The sequence below is a fragment of the Balaenoptera acutorostrata genome, chromosome 7, assembly GCF_949987535.1.
Source record: "Balaenoptera acutorostrata chromosome 7, mBalAcu1.1, whole genome shotgun sequence".
NCBI classification, from domain to species: Eukaryota; Metazoa; Chordata; class Mammalia; order Artiodactyla; family Balaenopteridae; genus Balaenoptera; species Balaenoptera acutorostrata.
Window position 1 is genome coordinate 82,409,578 of NC_080070.1, and position 14,946 is coordinate 82,424,523.

Below are 14,946 nucleotides of genomic sequence, written 5' to 3' on the forward strand. Positions count from 1 at the left end.
TCCACTTTGTTTATTTTTATGTATTGGGTTGGCCAAAAAGTTTGTCTGGGTTTTTCTGTAAGATGTTACGGAATAGATATTTGAAACAACTGAGCACAAGTTAAATAGCATTTAGCTATTAGTCCAACCACCTTACAGATGAGGAGCAAAGCCCAGAGTAGGCTAGTGCCTTTATCATGGTTCTTTAATAAACCAGTAACCTGGCCAGGGTTCAAATGTTAAACTTGGCACCTGACAGTTATTCTTTATTAGTCTCTTCTGAGGCTTATGGGACATTTTCTGATTCTTCTTGCTAATTCAGTACCATGCTTGGTGTCTTTTTATCTTGTCATTTCCTCTGCTCTCCCAAAAAATCCAATTTAAATCTCCATCAGGTTTATTCATTTTTTAACTTATTCTTGCTTACATTCACTCATTATCTCATTCATCCATTCATTGCTCTTTTCCAGACACTGTGGTAACTTACAGGATGAGGCAGAGTTCATGCTTGACCTCCCACCACTGGGATCATTTTGTTCTTCTTGCCCAAGTATCGTATTTGTTTGCTAGGGCTCTCGTAACAAAGTACCGCAAACTAGGTAGCTTAAACCACAAAAATGTATTGTGACAGTTCTAGAGGCCAGAAGTCCAAAATCAAGATGTTAGCAGAGTTGGTTCTTTCTGAGGGCTGTTGCAGGCCTCTCTCGTAGCTTCTGCTAGCCTCCGGCGTCCCTTGGCTTGTAGTTGGTGGTCTCTCTGTGTCTCTTTACATTGTCTTCCCTCTCTGTGTGTCTGTCTGTATGTCCAAAGTTCCCCTCTTTATGAGGACACCCGTCCCATTGATTAGGTCAACACTGAAGACCTGTTTTAACTTGATTACCTGTAAAGATCCTGTGTCTGAGTAGTTTCACATTCTGAGGTACTAAGGATCAGGACTTCCAACAAACTTTTTATTTATTTTTTAACCCATAACACACATGAAAGCACTATATTGCCCTTTTTGTTTGTTCATAGGCAAATGTAGACTGTTTTTATGGTTTGTTGCTTTGTCTGCATTTGGTCCTCTTTCCATACTCAGTTACTTTTTTCTTAGTAACTATCTCACAAGCTTTTTGGAGAGCTTTCATTATTACAAAGTTCTTCCATATGGGTAAAATCTCTCTTCCTGGAGTTTCCAAACATTTGTCTTAATTCTGCAACTTTAAACATCAGAGATTTAAATTTATTCCATTCGTACTCTATAGGAATACAACTAGCTGAGATCCTTTAACTCTGATAGAGTTTTTCCATCATGGAACTGTGGTTACACCTTTGACACACAAATTTCAAGGCAGGAGTCTATATCATCTGGTTAGTCTTTCACTGACACTTTGAGTTCATGCTTAGCCCTAAGATATCTCATAGATTTAATTGGTTAAATTAGCACTAATTAACATAAAATCATAAAATAATACAGAGTGGGCATAACTGGTGCAGGGAGTTATCTGAGATCATTTTATTGAGTTATGTAATATTCCCCCGTGTCTGTAAGAGGTGAGCTGTATCTCTTTTCTAGACCTTATCACTCTGGTATCAAAGTCACAGCCCCAAAGCCAAATTCTATTTTTGACAACTTTATATAACCAAACACTTTTATCTTGTGGTCTGCTTCCTTTTACAAACAGAAAATTTTAACTCTGAGTAAAGATGGAAAAAAATTACCACCTTTTTACTTGAGTTCTTCTGATTGCTCCCCATGAAAATTCCCAAGAGATACAACTAAAGTAAATTTAGAATTTATTCCTTCCCATGGGGTTGAGCTTGCTACTTAGATACCACTTGAAAATAATGTATTGTCATCATGATTTAGAAAAAGCACAGAAAGAAATAAGCTTTGTAATGAAAAAATGGTATGCACATAGATTTTTTTCTAACTTTCGTCAGTGGAATTCTTCAATTAAAATGTTTTATGGAAGTCAAATAATTAAAAATGCGTGGACACTAGTGGAGAGTGAGCAAATCATCTGTAATGATTGAATGAAAGTAACACAACCTTCCCATCACTGAGTCTGGCAATTGTAGATATCCAGTTAATTCCCTTTCCTCACGGGGGTACATTTGGCAGTTTCTGTATTTCCTCAGCAGAAATTTGCTGACTGTCATTAAAGAGCTTTACCTTATGGGTTAGTAGAAAAAATTTTCAAATCTCCTAGTAACTGTGTGCCTTTCATGGTCTATGAAATATATAATGGTGCTTCTCTAGAAATTTTAGATTCCTGTTCTTTATAACCATTTTAAAGTTATTCTTTTAGGTAATAAGGCCTTTATTGACTGACCAAATGAAAACCACCCACCTTTCTAACACTCTATCCTTATGCTCTTCTTGATTTTTCTCCATATCACATATTATTATCAAAAGTACTATGTCTGTTCCTTTATAATTTCATGTATTGTCTCTCTTCCCCAACCAGAATTTATGGGTGAGGATTTTTGTTAATTATATTCACTGCTATATCCCCAGTGCCCAGAACAATGCCTGGTTCACAGTAGGTTCTCTATAGCAATAAATTAATTTGATGAATTAGTGAACCGACCGCTTTCTCCACTAAACTGCTTTTAATTTGGGGGTGATTCACCAATTCCTTGCTCCCACCTAAAACAAAAAATAGAAACAAAGCAAAACAAATAAATCTTATTCATTCTCCGTACTACACTTCTTGTGTAGTTCAGGGTTACAGTTTTTCCTTCTGCTTTCCCCTGTGTTTTTCTTCTTTTGCTGAATGGATGATAAACACTTTCTCAAATTTATTTCAGTCCAGTATTTTTGTGTGTGTCTGTGGATTACCTCGAGCATCACACCTATGCAACTTTCATAAACCAGAGCACCAAAACATGTTCCTCAGGCTCTTTTTCTTTCTTTTACACAATGAAACTGTTTACATCATGACCCCAGATGATCACGAACGTCAAGAAAGGAGGTTAAACTCACTCTTTTTGCAAAGTATAACTTCCTTGTTCCCACTCCCCTCTGCCTGTAAAACTCATTTTGTACAGCTCTTCGGAGCTTCTTTCTATCTGCTAGATTGGATGCTGCCTGACTCAAGTGGATTTTTGCTCAAATAAATTGTTAAAATATTAAAAAAAAAAAAAGGAGGTAATGTAGCATGTTCTCTACAAAATCAGGAGAGAATGTCATAGCCATTGGAAGAAATAGCAGTGTAAATTCAAAGGATTTGTTTGGAGCTAGATTTATCATTCCAAGATTTATCTGTCTTTAAAAAAAAAGCAATGATTTTTTTCTATCAAAAGAAATAGCACTTTTTATCAATAATGATACATGCCACTTTTTTGCACTAAAATAAGCTACATTTAAAATGTTGTCACCTCTGTCTGGTCTTAAAATTACATAAACTGCCAAGTGTTAAAACTGTTTTTCCTGCCCTTAGACTTGTTGAACAATTTTAGAGCTCTTTTAGTAATAGACAAACTCCTTATTAAAATATTTTTGTTCTAGAGTTTAAGCCAGGATCCTGTTGCAAAGCAGATGGTATTCATGAGCTGATTTTTACAAGAATGTGTTTTGCTTCACTGATTGCTGTTTTGATACCTATTTTTAAGATTTTTAGAACCCTTTAATGTCTATTTCTGAGAGTAATTTCCATAACCTAAATTGAGAAATTTTATTTCTGTCAATTTTATTTCTGTCAGAATGTACAGATTTAAGAAATAATGACCGTGGTAACCAAGTGTGATTTGAAGAATAATATTTTTTAGGGGTTGTTTTTCATTACTGTCTTTGGAAAGCAACATAAGAAACCAGTCCATTAAAACTGACTTTGATGAAATAAGCTGTTTTATAATGGTAATATTTACATATATGAGAGAAAAAGTATTCATATATTAAAGACTGGCTTTCTAAATAGCTGAGGCCTCATTTTTTCCTATAGCTTTTACACCCTCTTCATTGCTAGTACACTTTTCTTATCATATTTCTTCTTTATGATTAAAATCTTGGATATTATTATTATATATTATTATAATATATTATAAAATAGGAAATAGTATGTTAAAGTGTTTTTCAAAATAAATGGCAGTAAAATAATAATTTATGGTAATTATTATTAGGGTCTGATAAAAATCAAAATGAATGTATACATGTAGACAAATGTCAGTGAAAACCAGAAATTTTTAAAATTGATCTCATCAATTTAGTGTTCAGTAGTTAACCTTTGCTATTTCATTGTAATCAGTATCTAAGGATTAATTTCAAAACAAACCTTTTCAGACTGAAGGGGAAAAAAATCAGATTATTTGTGTTATTTTTTCTTAACATCTACATTTCAAACTATGCCAATAAACATAATTATAAGAAACAGACGTATGTTCCTAATGTTCAGTGAAAGACCTTTGCTGAAAATGTAATGCTAAATATTAGGAAATACTAGTTTAACACAGAGGAGTTCTGAATTAATAGAGCATTGATTATTACTGACCCAGTTTAAAAACACTGAGCATCATTTAACAGTTATTAGCTTTCTAAGTATTTTATCATAATATTCTTAATTCAGTACACTACCTCTTTTGAACAGTTGTGCAGTTTAAAACTGACTCTACATAAAGCTACCTACATATTCTCGAAAATACATCCCCTCCCAAGAAACAGACATGCACTTTTGTATATTTGTTTATGTTTTTTAGAACTACTACTTATTTAGGATTCTATAATCTGCCACATGTGCTATTACTGAAATAAAATAACAAGCAACTAAAATGATTGTGATATAAAAATTTGGAAAAGTTTTGAGGTATAATGTACATAGTGGCATCAAAATGTATTCCAATAGTTGCTTTACTTTTTCTTATCACTATGTTCAACATAAAAATACATGTTTGTAATAGACATATATGCCTATACATATACATCTATACATAAGCTAGTTAATACTTTTATAGCCTTATATAACTAATAAAATAGTTTCAAATTCAGTTGCTTGGTAGAGATCCAAACCATCTCTTTTCTGTAGGTTTTATATTTATTTTATTCCATATTTTAAAGATGAGAAATCTGAAGTCCAGGTCAGTGTTCTTTGCACCTCCATACCCACCCAACATTAATTCCATTTGTAGCAAATGAATTTCTTCTACTTAACAGGATTTTCTTTTTGGTCCTCTTCTGTATCTTGACTTATGCGTAGAGTTTGAATTAGGAAAGCACCAGAACAAGTATAGTGAGGTAAATTGAGCCTTAAATGAACTGGCTAAATAAACTGAGGTAACTTAGTCTAAAGCTTTAAACAACAAACGGAATTTTTATCTATTTTTTTTTTCTCCTTAAGAACAGTTTGCTAGAGATTCAAATTAAAACAGTTGAGAAAAGAGATGGTTGAACACAATGTAAGAAATCTTTAAGCTAAATTATAGAACTGCTATCTCTATTTTTTTTTTGGTTGAAAAAAATTTTTAAGATGACAAATAAAAGCTTAACTTTGTGAAGAACAGTAAATACCCCCTATGAGGGAGTAAACAGTAACGTTAGAAGAGTTGAAGCTAAAAGTGATTATACTCATCCTCTCTCCTCCTCCTTCCTCAAGTGAATGAAAAAGATATATACGAAAATTGTTTGGGCTCACTGATAAACCATTTTAACTACATAAGTAAATCACTCTTAATAAGTTGGACCACATTTTAATTTCTGACCTGTTGGGTAGTATATTTTAACATGACAGGGACAAGACAAGTCTCCAGTGTTTTTTCTGATAAAACTCAGCCCTAATCACAGAGCTCAGTCTCTGGGCATAGAGGCTACTTTTATGGGTTAGTCATTTACTTTTTAGAAGGTCGAGCTGAAATCACTGTTTAAAGTACTAATTAGCACTAATTGTAGAGAGTTTCAGGATACTTCATGAAAGACCCGACATCATGACATTTCTCCTTTTGACATTAATAAATGTGCATGAATTTCTTCAGTGTGTCATAGGTATTAAAATGATAGTAATGTTTCTAATAAAACAATGTTATTGTGTTTAGAAAAAGCTTCTTTGCGGCGCTTTCAACCAGTTCTTCCATTTATGGCATGAGCTGATGCCTGTAAATGCTCACTCAAATGCACTGCAGTCAGTAAGCTCAGGTTTCATTAATTATCCATTTGGAAAATCATCTAATCACCCATCAAAGTACACCTCTGTTCTCATGTAACTGAATTTATAGAATTAAGAATTGAAAACTTAACCTCTTAAAATAACATTTAGAAAAAATATTGTTGTATTTACATAAGTCCATGTATGAGCTTTATCATCTTAGAAGACCAAAAAAAATATTTCTTGCCACTTAATTTAATTGCCATCCTTTATCAGTTCTTAATAGCACTGTCTTCTAAAGAACCAGATGGTTCTCCAGTTGATATGGAAGAAGGGCCATGGTCCTACTTGCCCAAGGAAATTTTGTCGTTTAATTTAACTTGGGGGAAGCTATTCATGTGATTTAGGTTTATGAAAAAGAACTATTTTTACTTAGTGCACACATGTAGGTCAAAGCAGCTCGGAAGTATTTTAATGTCATGTTCCACGGTTTTATAGGCCAGAGGATAATAAATCAATGAGAAAGGAACAAAAAACAATAATAGAGATTCCTGTGATTTTGTGGTTAGGCATTTCAAGAGTCTAAACATAAAATATCTTTATTATCTCAAGATAATTTAGTAAAGACTGTGCCACTATTAAAAGGTCATGATGTTTCTCATGGCTTTAGATAAGTGGTTATTAAATCATTCCTCAAATTGCTAATGATCTGAAGCGCTGGAAAACATATCACATAGTAATCAACCACCATTCTAACACTCCATGTACAAAACTGTAGCATAATTAGAGATTTACATTTTACAGCATTTGAAATACAATTATTTTTGTTCTGAATACAGTTATTTTTGTTTTGATGAGAGATTGTCAATGAGAAATGCAAATGAGGAGATATTTTATGGAAGCGTTGGAATCAGTACAATCCCTCTATGTGGATCAATAATTTGTTCTCAAAATGAAGTAAGTCACAGGCAGGCAATACTATAATACTCAGCATGCTGGAAAAAAAGCAGGTGGAAGAGATGTATCTTACTTTTTTAATATACATTTATGTTTTAGGATAAGTTTTCATGTTAATTCTTGGAAATTTTTATTAACTTTATTTTTCCACTTCAGATTGCTCGTATAAACCATTAACACATTTTCTGGTAAAGCGATGTAGTTGTTATCTTGTGGTAGCATGTTAGAACTGTAAATGGTTTTGCTCTTGAAGAAGGAATCAACGTTAGATAGTTCTTCATAGCATTCCGTATCTAGTCCAGCAGCACTATGTAAAAGTTAAATGGTATAGAAATGAGAAAATAGGAGGTATCTGTGTTTATTTTCCAGTGATCTGATCTGATTTTAATTCTTCGGCTATCATGTTTTCATAGCCTGTAGGTTAGTCAGTGCTTTTAAATTACTTCTTTCTCTTTATACTCACTGGTTATCAAACCTTCTTCTTAGCTAAGAGCATATAGGCAAAATATGTTTTGCTGCCCCCATAAATTTTTGAAGTAATAACTACAAAAAGAGTGATTTTAAACATAGTAATAACTGGATGTTGGGAGATTAAAAGGAAAAGAAAAAGGAGGTCATCCGTACCTTTAAGCATTTTCTTTTCTCTTAGGAAAATGATCAAGAAAACGTAATTTTGAATGAAGCAACACACCAGTGAAGAAATATATCTGTAGTCTTGCACAGAAATGTGTTTTTCTAATGAAAATATAAAATCTAGAAATGACAAAGATGGATGGATGGGAGGGATAGAAAGTAGAAGGGAGGAGGGAGAAATACACATCCATATGTATAAAAAATGATCACCTTAAAAACTTCTAAGAGGGCTTTCTAAAATACCTTATACAGATTTTAGGAGAGAAGAAATTAATCTCTTTGGGCCATTCCAAAAAATAGAAGGCAATACGTGTTGCGCAGACTGACATCTCTGATGCTTCTGTCCAGCGAGGTGGAAACTAGTTTTCTGCTTGGCTGCCAGCCCAAGAGCAATGACTTTCAGCAAGAAAACAAGACAAACTGGGACAAGAGGCACATTAAGGAAAAGCTTAAAGATGCCTGATGAAATATTGAGCGCCACTTTCACAATATTAATTGGAGAACATTTTTGCCTCTGCTACTAGACTTTGAAAAATAACTTGTGTGTGACTTTTAAATATGTTCTATTACTTTGTTTTTATTTTCTGACTAATAACGTCTTGTGATTCAGTTTCTCACTTTTTTCTTGCTACTAGAATATTACAACAATTAAAGAACTACTTTAAAAAAACAATTTCAAGTACATTCACAAATGGTGAATTCTCTTCCATAGCTGTAGAGACTCAAGACTGTTTATTGATAAAGGTGTTTATATTTTTTCAATGATTCGGTGATATTTTCATAGCAGTGCTAATACTGCTTATTTGGAGTTTGATTCGTGGAAATAGTTATTAAATTGTTCCACAGGACTCTAGTTGAAGAAATTTGATGGCTTTATTTTGTATGTGCCAGGCACTGTGCCTTATTGCAATGCCTAGTGGAGTCTAGATGTTTTATCAGTTTTCAAAGTATTTTTCCATGAGTGGTATCATTTAGAATTTCATTTTCACAGGTCACTCCTCCATTGTCTTTCATTTTTCTTGTATATCTTAAAGCAATAGAAATTACTGAGCCCTTGCACTCAACATTTGGAATGTTTTAGCTGTGTGTAAGGGTAAGGGTGGAATGGTGGTAAATAATGGGTCTATTTTGGGAACACATTATTAATGATACAATGTATAGGTTAGAATGCTGAATATTTTTATATTCAACTGCTATTTTGTCTCAAAACTGGAAACTGTAGATATTGGGGTAGGGAGACCCCTCGAAGGTGAATTAATGCTTTCATTGACATTTCAGAGAGTGAAACTGTTTCTAGTCCTTTTTCAAGGAAGCACATGTCATATTTTCCAGCTTGCAGCCTTGTGTTTATCTTACAGCTTCATCTTCATCCTCCATCCTAACTTTCCAAAGTTAAAGGAGTATGCTAACCAATGTTCATATATTTTAAAGAGCTGTCTTGTTTGAAGGGGAAAATATCCTAGACATTTCATCTACCTGCCTAAGAGCCATAGATCTTTATAGACAGATAATGTTTATACCCTAAGAAGAAGGAAGGACCAGGTACAGAGCAGAAGTAAAAATACCAGAGAGCACATAGTATGTATGAGTAGTAGTATTCTTACCAAGACAAAGACTTACTCTCATATTCAAAGTAAATGCAGGCCCTGAATGAGGAGAACTCCCAATAAGGTGAGACAGATGACTCTGAGAGCATTTTCTGTCCTCCAGTTCTGTATTCATACTGCACAATTGAAGGGCAGGGGCCATGTCTTACTCATAATCTCAGTAGTCAGTACAGTAAACAATAAGCATGTTCTCAGATTTTTTCACTAAGCCATCAGATAGGTGTTTTTGGTGTTTATGGTTACTGTTTCAATTCTTTTTTCTTAAATTATTTTTAAGATGGCAAGGATTTCTCGATTTTAAAATTGAGGTCAGCTATCCAATGGATCTCCCTTAGTGATTCTGGTAATTAACTTCTCAAACTAAATACCTGTATTTCCTCCTAAGTTTGTAATCCCTTTTTAATTACACCATTGATCCTTCTTTTGAACTCAGAGTAAAAAGCAACTTTTAACAAAGATCTAGCATTTACATAATTTTTCAATCAGACTGGCAATTCATTATCCTCTGATTTTTCCTTAGTTATTGCAGCTGTGGAAAATTTCCCAAGATTTTTATGAGGTTAAGCTAGAAAGATTAATCTTCTGCACTGAAGAGACATTCTTATAGTTTTAGGCATCTATTTTTTTCTTCCTGTTCTCTAATAAAACTGTGTTTTTTAAAACTTGGTTGAATATCTTCTGCGTATTAGTTCATGTTAATCCAAAAGGTGAGAATTATCCTATCAAATGCAGGGATTAATTTTAGGATCATAAAACAAATTTATAACAAGACAAAATAATCTAATACATTTTATTAATTTGCTCAGATTGTTACCATAGCCTGTAATATCTCTCTTTCTTTCACCCTTTATCCCAAGAGCTCTCTTTTTCAAGACATCATCGATGTCCCTGTCTTGTCCATTCAGACTAAGGCACTGTGACATACAAATACTAGCAGTCTTCATCAGTACGTAAGCTAAATAACAGTAGATCAGTGATCTCTTTCTGAAGACATCATCTTGTATATCCTCCGATATCAGTTGTTTTCAACCAGTGACTGTTTTGCCTCCCTCTCCCCCTAGAGATATTTGACAGTGCATAGTGGCATTTTTGATTGACAGGACTGGGGTAGGATATGCTGATGGTATCTGGTGGGTAGAGGCCAGAGTTTCCACTAAACATCCTACAATGCACAAAACAGCCATCCCAACCCCGACATAGAATCATCTGGAAAAAATGTCAATAGTGCCAAGGTTAAGAAACATTAATTAGTTACTTACATTGATGCTGGACCTTGAATAGTCATAGTCTGCATGCAGATCCCTGGCAAATTATATGAACACTTTCCATTCTTAAGTCCAAAACTTCGTTGGCGACTGTGTCAAGGGACAATGTAAAATGTTTTGCTGAAGCCCTGCGAGATTGTAGTTTCTGTTTCTATGTTATCTGTGTGGACTGCCACATTATCATTGAAGGAAATTAAATTGGGCTGTCACAATTTTCTCTTTGATGAAGCCACAGTGCTTGCTACCCAGTGCACTGCATTGCAAGTCATTGCCAATGATTGCACATTTACAGTTTGATGGTTTGTGCTGGTACTTCACATGGTATTGGAGTTAATTTGACCACTATGCAACAACCTGGGTTGCCTTTTCCATCTGTAAAAAAATAAAGAAAGAAAGAAAGAAAAGGAAAATGAATGAGTGGAGATTTTAATATAGATAGATTTCAAGGGCTTTATATAGTATATATATAATACATATGTAATTATATATAACATATATAGTATATATTTTACATATAAATTATATATATGTAATATATTTTACATTTAAATTTTATTATTTGCTTCTCTATTTTTCCTCTTCCTGTTTGCATAGAACCCCTCTCTGTATGTGTTTCCATCTCACAGGTATTAATGCATCACCAGGCTGAAGTTAAACCAGATCATCCCGGGTGTTTCTATGAAATTTACATTTTATACTATTCCCTCCACATAGAAAGTATTCTCCTGTTTAAGTCCAGTCCCTTCTTCAATACCCAGGCTTTCTGCTATGTCTTAATCCATTTTTCCTTGCCCGAGGTGAAAGTAAATCCTTCTTATTCTGGGTCCCAATACACTCTTTATATACTCCTCTAATTCACCTTCTGACTTTTTATATAGATGATCTTTAAGAGGTTATGTTTTCTCTAGAAAATTATATGATATTTATCTGTATCAAAGTATCTTATTTATCTATAAATCTATGTGGAATTATACTGTTTGGAAGTGAATCTACATTTCTCATTATCTAAAAGTACAGGGACTTCATAAAAATCATTCCTGCTTAACTGAAAGAACAAACTTAAAAATTGAAGATATTATCATGACGAACATTGATTTCCAGTAGCAGGTATAGCTTTCTGTATTTATAAAATGAAAAATACATTCCAAAGTCTCTCTAGTGATACAGTGATTTAGAAGGGTATCTCTGATACTGACATAAGAGCTATTTAGCAAAAGGCTGAGGTAGTTTCTTCATACAACATCCTAAAAAATATTCCTGATTCATGAGTTTTTTGAGAATAAGGTTTGTGTTCATTCTATCTCTTACCTCTTAGCTCTGTGCCTTTATTATCTAGAAAAATGCATTTTAGAATTATACTAAGCAAACTCCTGGAATAAATAAATAAATTGAATTTTGCCATATTTATTATATATAGCAATCGATGAATAATTTTGGTCTAGCATCTATTTTTGCTTGTCCAACTTTTCTCATTCTTAGATTGAGCTTAGATTATTTTAACAGTGGGATAATGCACATATGTATATTTAAAGTCCTCAGGATAGTGTATCCGTATACCTTAGCTATTGTTATTTTTATTAATAACCCTGACACCTCAGAACAAGGAAAAATTTATTTCCTTTACCATATAAGATGCATGGTGTAACTGGATTCCCCCAAGGAGAATGTTGTTTAAAATAACTTTGGACAGCAAAACTTTTGCTGGAGCTTGTTTGCTTCTTAACACTGTTACCTCCTAGGTATTGCAATTGAAATTAGATTTTCTTCCAGTCTTCCTCAACCTCCATTCTATTCTTAGGACTTTCTGTTCTTTTCCCTTGGTCTGTTATTTGCACAGCTATTTTAAAATATTTTACAGTTACTTACAATTACAGTTACAGACAATTATTTTTCAGATTAAGAGCACCAGATCTGTCTGAAAACTTTTACCAGGCTAGTCATCAAGGAAAGAAAATCTTATTAAACACCAAGATTTTTCTAGATTGTTGTTGTTGTCTCTAATCATGGCCTCCAACTGCATCACCTTTAATCGTGATAAACTTTCTTTTATACATCTCTTGATCTTTTCTAAGCAATTATATTGTTTTGTTTCGATTCTCTGTTTTGGGGTTCTCTTATTTTATATTATATTGTTTAGATTAGAGTTAAATAGTCAGTTTAGAAGTTATTTATTGTCTCAAAAGGCTGTTCTTTTTAAATTATAAGTTGGCAATACATCACCTTAAATTCTCTACTATATTTCTGTCTGTCCTCTGGATTATAACTAATCTAGATTCTTGTTTTAACTGATTTACTCCTTAGCCAAACCAATAATATACCAATAAATATTGACCTCCTCTACATATAGGAAAACTGAGGCGCAGGGAGTTTAAGCAACTTGCTAAAGGTCTCACAGCTGGTAAAGGCAGAGCCAGGATTGAAACTCTAAGTCTGGCCTGAGACACTAAGCTTTCAATCAGTGTTACACTTCCTGTCATTTGGGAAGAATATGGTTGAGACCTTGATGAGTCTCCAACTTTGTTATCAAGAAAGAACAGCAAAGCTATTTCGATTTGTGGAGACTGAGTAGTTAGCTAGACTGTCAGTAAGTATCTAGCTTCTACCAACCAACTTTGTCACTTGTTTCCATGACTCACATCCGTGGCACACAAAATATTAATAAACATAAGTCACGGATCATTAAATATTTGCAACCCTGAAAGATAGTTAGAAATCCCTAATACCTGGAATGTTTCTTTAACCTAGGATTTTATAAAACTGCAAAAAAATGAGCATGACTAAGCACACTCCCTCAAGTGAGAACTATAAACTGTTAAACATAAAGTTAAGAGAAATTGCATAAATGTATGAGCAATAAACAGTAAGAACTACTATCAGTTTCCAGTTCATTATAACCATTACTCTTAATACTATAGTCATTTTTACAGTTCCTCGTAGGTTTATCTTTCTTGTGTTTTCGTATCTTTCCTCTCATTCCACACAGTGAATTCTCGGAAATTCACTTCTTGATTCAGAATTTTTAAAAATAGTAACACACCAAAAAATCACAAGTTCTTATTTTACCCTTTCATTTCTTCATTCTTTCATTCAACAAATATATGCACCCATTTAATGGATGCCTTCAGTTTTTTTTTTAAATTAATTTTCAAAATGTGTGCATCCACCCCAGAAATTTCTTTCATTCTCTCTATTTACTCCATTCCACTGTTACCTTCTCTGTTCTGTGTGCTTTCTCTCTGCGTCAGCTTTTAGTGTTACATTAATTCATGCGCATTTTTGACCTCCTTTGGTAGGGAGGAGAATTCTTACTTTCAAAGTAAGACTTTTCAAATGTCTTCATATTATGCAATGCCATTACATTTTCAGAGTAATGCACTTAAACACTCTTTCTCAAACAATTTCACAACCACAATCATGTAGTACACATGAACATCTTAAATTTGAAAACTCTTAATGCATATACCAAATCTACCAAATGCTAGTCTAGGAAAAGAAACAGTCATTAATTTCAGCCTCCTGTTGAGCTCCATTATATTCAGAGAACTGAAAAGATTATTGTGAAAAACTTTTTATAAATAGAAGACATATATGTTAGTATTTTGGAAAATTATTAAGTAGTTGTAAGATTTCAATTTTAATTTTATTACTATTTTATTATGGTCAGTTGATATTAAAATGCATAACATGTACATTCATTTATTCAAAAAAAAACAGTTTTTTCAAATATTTGGAATATGAATTTGCCGAATTCCACAGTTTTCTGTAGAAATAAGGGGATTTTACAAGGAAACAATACTTAGTGACTGCCTACAGTGTGTACTAAATATTTTACACAGAGGTCTCATTTGCTCTTCATAACAACCCTATGACTTGATTGTGAGTATTAAATACAATGAAAATAATTGAGGGTGAGAGAGAATAAATAACATGCCAAACAGCTGTCTTTGTAGTTCCAATTCCCCATATTCCTTGAGATTTCTCTGTGAGGATGAATAAGCTACGATTTCAAAATCACTCTGCCATATTTTACAAACTCACAACATTTATTCATTGTGAATTTGCATTCAGATATTTAAAATTTCAGAAATACACATAAACCTCAATTGATCTTTAGGATATTGCTTCTGATTATAATTTCTATTAAACAATTAGGTCGATAAATGGAGCAGAAAAATAACAGGAAACAGATAAAAAACACCAAGGTAACAAATTTGGGAGTAGTAAAAAGGCAATAAAAGTACAAGGTCTTGGACAAATATGATATAATTAATTAGACATAATTCCCATATACTTTTTGTTATTTTGGGGTCCTCGATTTTTGGTGATTGGGAAAAAGGGAAGAATTAAGGTCTTTGTATTATTAGTAAGAAGAAAAAAGTAAAGAATATGCAACTAGAAGGCAGAAGGCCTGAGATCTAGTTGTGAATATGCTGCTACATGGTTGGGTAA

General features: G+C 33.2%; 1 protein-coding gene across 1 annotated transcript in view; it reads left to right on the forward strand.

The window, feature by feature from the left end:
- PCLO (piccolo presynaptic cytomatrix protein) overlaps positions 1 to 14,946 on the forward strand; it is a 382,545-nt gene that overhangs the window by 206,069 nt on the left and 161,530 nt on the right. The gene's annotated exons all lie outside the window — the stretch shown is intronic.